Consider the following 6000-nt stretch of genomic DNA (forward strand, 5'->3'; position numbering starts at 1 on the left):
CGACACAAATCCCAACTGTTCCTGCACAATCATATACATCTGATGGCTTCTATTTTCATCCTTTTTTTTTAACATTTGTTTTGCAAACGTGCATCAGTTGAATAGCTGGAGCCCAATAAAAAGTTTCAGGCTTGCATTTTCGGCTGACTCCTGTTTTGAGCTTGTCGACCGACAACTTCATTTTGATGAACTGACTGTAACAATATTTGTGATGACGTCGTGTTCAAGCTATTGAAGGTGGTCTACAAGCATCCGGTTTGAGGGCTGAAGCAGCCTCACAAACTTCGCACTCAACTAATGTCGAGTGAGTTGAATCAGCCTCAAAGCTTGCACTCAACTAATTATGTCCCAACTATTATTCAACTGAACTGAAATAACCGGTTATTTCACAAACTCATTCTTCTATGATATTTTTATAATGCCTTTAAACATTCCAAGTTATGATGATGCTTTGTCCAAGGCATTGTAGCACGTGAAAAAAGCAAAACAAGAAAAAGGATGTGCACTGCTGGGTTGTCTACAAATGCACACAGACATAACCAACTATTTTGTCTTGGATCAACAATTCAATTGATGACTATTAATACATCTAGTCCTCAGCTAAAAATCCTCATGTTTAAAACATAATACAATATCCTTTCCTATAAGTACAAAGATGGCTACCGAGACCGATCTTCTTTGAAAAAAGTCCTCAACTACATCCTTTTAACATGAAGATGGCTAAAGAGCCCAGTCTTCACTTTTAAAATTCCTACGTTAATCATTCCTATGAACACGAAGATGGCTAAGGAATCCAGTCTTCGCTTTTAAAATTCCTCCATTAATCATTCCTATAAACACGAAGATGGCTAAGGAGTCCAGTCTTCGATTTTAAAAGTCCTCCATTAATCCTTCCTATGAACACGAAGATGGCTAAAGAGTCCAGTCTTCGCTTTTGAAAAGTCCTAAGCTAAACATAGTAAAGTCATCAATTAAATGTGTTTTCTCCGCAACTATTTAGTTGGTCTGCAAGTACAAATGTTGATTAGTGTGCGTTGCATCACGAGCGGCGATATTTCCTTTGATGGACAGGTTCTTATGTTCCTTGAGTGTGACTTAATTATTGTTACAAACCTTCCATCGGAATATAAATGAAGACGTCTAACACAGTTATACATCCTTATGAATTTCTTTTTTAAGCACTCAAAGAATGATTTCACTGGGAATCGCAAATACATTTTGATCACCACATTAAGTGCAGAGATGAAAAATCTGCGAATTATCACATATTTGTACACAAACGTTTGTAGATATTCTCATCACAATTAAATAGAGATGTTTCGAAACATCACTGGTTACATCGCTTCACAATGTCTCAGTGGATGAGAGATGAGCGTGATACAAACGACACAAATCCCAACTGTTCCTGCACAATCATATACATCTGATGGCTTCTATTTTCATCCTTTTTTTTTAACATTTGTTTTGCAAACGTGCATCAGTTGAATAGCTGGAGCCCAATAAAAAGTTTCAGGCTTGCATTTTCGGCTGACTCCTGTTTTGAGCTTGTCGACCGACAACTTCATTTTGATGAACTGACTGTAACAATATTTGTGATGACGTCGTGTTCAAGCTATTGAAGGTGGTCTACAAGCATCCGGTTTGAGGGCTGAAGCAGCCTCACAAACTTCGCACTCAACTAATGTCGAGTGAGTTGAATCAGCCTCAAAGCTTGCACTCAACTAATTATGTCCCAACTATTATTCAACTGAACTGAAATAACCGGTTATTTCACAAACTCATTCTTCTATGATATTTTTATAATGCCTTTAAACATTCCAAGTTATGATGATGCTTTGTCCAAGGCATTGTAGCACGTGAAAAAAGCAAAACAAGAAAAAGGATGTGCACTGCTGGGTTGTCTACAAATGCACACAGACATAACCAACTATTTTGTCTTGGATCAACAATTCAATTGATGACTATTAATACATCTAGTCCTCAGCTAAAAATCCTCATGTTTAAAACATAATACAATATCCTTTCCTATAAGTACAAAGATGGCCACCGAGACCGATCTTCTTTGAAAAAGTCCTCAACTACATCCTTTTAACAAGATGGCTAAAGAGCCCAGTCTTCACTTTTAAAATTCCTACGTTAATCATTCCTATGAACACGAAGATGGCTAAGGAGTCCAGTCTTCGCTTTTAAAATTCCTCCATTAATCATTCCTATAAACACGAAGATGGCTAAGGAGTCCAGTCTTCGATTTTAAAAGTCCTCCATTAATCCTTCCTATGAACACGAAGATGGCTAAAGAGTCCAGTCTTCGCTTTTGAAAAGTCCTAAGCTAAACATAGTAAAGTCATCAATTAAATGTGTTTTCTCCGCAACTATTTAGTTGGTCTGCAAGTACAAATGTTGATTAGTGTGCGTTGCATCACGAGCGGCGATATTTCCTTTGATGGACACGTTCATATGTTCCTTGAGTGTGACTTAATTATTGTTACAAACGTTCAGTCAGAATATAAATGAAGACGTCTAACACAGTTATACATCCGTATGAATTTCTTTTTTAAGCACTCAAAGAATGATTTCACTGTGAATTGCAAACACATTTTGATCACCAGATTAAGTGTAGAGTCTCAATGAATGAGAGATGAGTGTGATACAAATGACAATCCCAAATGTTCCTGCACAATTATATACATGTAATGGATTAAATCTTTTTTTTTTTTACATTTGTTTTGCGAATGTGCGTCAGTTGAATATCTGGAGCCAAATAAATAGATGCATCATGAGCTGCAACATTTCCTTTGGTGGAAACGTTCATACTGATTGTTCATTGAATGTGTTAGGGTTAGGATTTTTTGCATGCAATTGTATATCATATCACATGGAATAGTAGATTTTTTTTTTCACATTAACTCCCAACAATGGTAACTTGAATCATCCCAATCTCCAGTAACTTGAATCATCCCAATCTCCAAGTGGCAAAGTGAAAGTTGATGGTGATTCACAACTTTTCATTTTTGTGTTTGAATTCCATATTTAGAATACATTACTATTGAATTAATCCAAATGACAAAGAATCCAATTCCATTATTTGTTGAAATATATTTACATTTATACAGTTGGAATTATTTCAGAGCAATTCAGTTTTTCTGAAAAATTTAATAGGAACATCCACATATTTTAACTGAAATTAAAATGGTATATCACTAAGTTTAACAAATGAAAATTCAGTTTACTTTCATAACTAGACACTACTAAAACAAATACAATACAAATTTCTTTAACTAGACAGGTGAACTTACAAGTTGTGTGTGAAGTTGTTATGTGTTTGTAAAGTAATTACTGACATCATAATATACAAAACAAATACAGGAACCATGCATACATATACAACATACAACTAATGCAGGATATTTAAAGTAACATGCACAAACAACATACAACTAATGCAGGATCATCACTTTACAAAAAAATAAATACTGTGAAGTATAAGAATATTTCTTACCTTATTCTGACTATGGCTCCATTTGAAGAAATGGCAGATGAACTTTAGATAAAACATGTTGATCATTTGTAGATCGGTAGAATCTTTTCACAGTGAGAGAGATGTTTAATGTTCCTCCTGCAGCCTTGAAATGTTCATCCTTTTTCCTTGACCTCATGTTTAATAGACCATTTAGTCCCTAGTTGATTTGAGAAAAACTCACTGTTTAACAGATTTATCACATCTAAATGCATTACCATATAATGCAGTATTGATAAAATAGTGCAACTAAATATTTTTTTCAAATAATTAATTTAAAAAATTTAAATCTAATGCAAACAAATAAATAAAAAACTTGAAAAACAGAGCTAGTTTAAAAATACTTCAAATATCTTTAGTATAAGTACAAGTTTTAAAAATACCTAATTTCCCAAGTTGGCCTTATAAGCTGCTATATCTGGACTTTTCTTTAAAAACATTTTCAGAAAAAAAAAACATTATACAGATCTGGCTTTTGTTTTGTGCTTTCATTCTAAACTAGCTCTGATTGTCTGAAAGTTTAAGAAACTATTGCCAGGGTCCTAAAACATACAACAGAATTAGGCGCATAGTGTAAAAACAATGTATCCTAAAGAAGAAGTTCTTGGGTTATAGAGTAGAAAAATATTTATTACCTTGATCTGTAGATCAGTAGATAAACTTATGGCAATCAAGGCATCAGTGGAGAATCAGTGCACAATGATTGAGCCACTAACCCACAGATCAGCAACATGTAGTGTCTGTCTTTAAAAAAAAAACCTGAAATGTTGAAGCAAATTTACAAATTGAAATAAAAATGTCAATAATATATTTTTAAAAAAAAAGGAAACAGAGTAATTGCCCCTGCCCATGTGTATAAATTTTTCTCCATAATTATTTCCCACATTCTGGCAGAATTGTTAATGTTTCAATTCCACCCTGTTATGATTAAACTTCAATAACATTTTTGTTTGTAATCAGAAAACGTTACATTTTGGTATAGAATTATAGGACAATGCATGCTCTTTTTATATAATACAGTATACTTTCTAAAAACAAAAATATATATTTAATAAATTGTCAACCTTACAAATCAGAGGGTAAGTTATTATGAAAATGTATGCACTATTCAAACATTCTTACAGTCAATGTGAAGCAGCTCTTGCGTGATTAAGTACACCACTTTATAAAAGTTTACATTTTGGTCCTAATTGATTCCCTTTAGAAGAAAATGTATCTTATAAACCTAAAACTAGAGCAATATCTGAAAATTTGCTGGCCAAACAACCCATGGTTAACCATTGACCATAGAAACAGTTGAGCTTAACACTATCTGACCTATGATCAGATGGTCTGAAACGAGTACTCTAAAACTCTAGACATTGTGTTTATATAATAGATTTTTTATATGTTATAAATTTTTTTTTTTTTTTTCATTTTGCTAAAAGATATTTGACTGGTACACTAGAATTCAACTCACCTATTGTTCTCAGAGAATTACCTAAGTAACCTTGGACACAAACTTGATCTCCTTGGCCTTGGGCTGACATATCCAGACTCCTGAAGTGATTGAAGTACAGTAAAGTACTACCACTGCAAGAAAGGTGTACACACTGTTTGGCAGAGTGACTTGGCAATGAAGACTTGTATATCATAGGGGTGCATTGCTGATAGCTGGTACCCAGAAAACAGTTTAGATCACATTATCTTATTTGATTGACCTAAATTTTAAACTAATAAGTGCCTTTGAACATTATATTAGTTATGATGATGCATTGTCCAAGGCTTAGTAATGCATCAAATAAACTTGATCACTATAACAAGAAGGTTGTTTAGCAAACTAAATACCTATAGCTTTTATTATTTTTTTTCAATAGTAAAATTTGTGTTGTGAATGAAAATAAAACTTTGTACTCACTGTGTAGCCATCTTCATAGTGAGAGAGATGAACTAGACACACCAAACATTTGTTAATATGTAGTACAGGATTATGCTAAACAAATCTGAAACATGACCAAAACACTGAAAAATGGTAGAGAAATATGTATAAAAAGTTCTTTATTATTTTTAACATGCAATGATAAATTATTTTAGAATTAGCAGTCAAAGAAAAAAAAAGTAAGTCTTACTTAAGCCTTGAAAGCTTTAATTCATAAAAATGCCAATGAGAAAACTGTTATCTGATAGCAGATTACCAAGGAATATTTGTTGCTTGGTTGACAAATTGGTACTGTTGGCAGCAGAGAATGTGTGCTTGTTAAGCTGATAATATATGGAAACATCATATACTGAGCTAGAATATCTCTTAAATACAATATCTCATGGTATTTTAAAAAAAGTTTTTTCTATGGAAACAATAGTAAAGCCTATAAGTATTACATAGTTTGACTAATTATGTTAAATAAGATATAAAGGAAAAATACTTGCCTTATAATTGGACTTCCCATGATGTTTACCTCTAGTTTCAATTACCTGGACTGTCTATTTACAGCTTTGGCTATTTA

The 6000-nt window shown here is 33.1% G+C and overlaps 1 long non-coding RNA gene across 6 annotated transcripts in view; it reads right to left on the reverse strand.

Annotated features, from left to right (window-relative positions):
- The window catches only part of LOC129927605 (uncharacterized), a 30623-nt gene extending 24867 nt beyond the window's left edge, over positions 1-5756 (reverse strand). For 2 of the 6 annotated variants that reach the window (XR_008779189.1, XR_008779193.1), the window contains exons 1-5: positions 5626-5747; positions 5415-5518; positions 4977-5170; positions 4153-4276; positions 3500-3677 (exon numbers count right to left, since the gene is read on the reverse strand). This is a non-coding gene — a long non-coding RNA (uncharacterized LOC129927605). Of the gene's footprint in view, positions 1-3499; positions 3678-4152; positions 4277-4976; positions 5171-5414; positions 5519-5625 lie in introns of all 6 variants that reach the window. The other 4 variants (XR_008779190.1, XR_008779191.1, XR_008779194.1 and 1 more) reach the window with 4 other exon arrangements.
- Between the last annotated feature and the right edge of the window lie 244 nt (positions 5757-6000).

The sequence above is a fragment of the Biomphalaria glabrata genome, chromosome 8 (assembly GCF_947242115.1).
Source record: "Biomphalaria glabrata chromosome 8, xgBioGlab47.1, whole genome shotgun sequence".
Lineage (NCBI taxonomy): Eukaryota > Metazoa > Mollusca > Gastropoda > Planorbidae > Biomphalaria > Biomphalaria glabrata.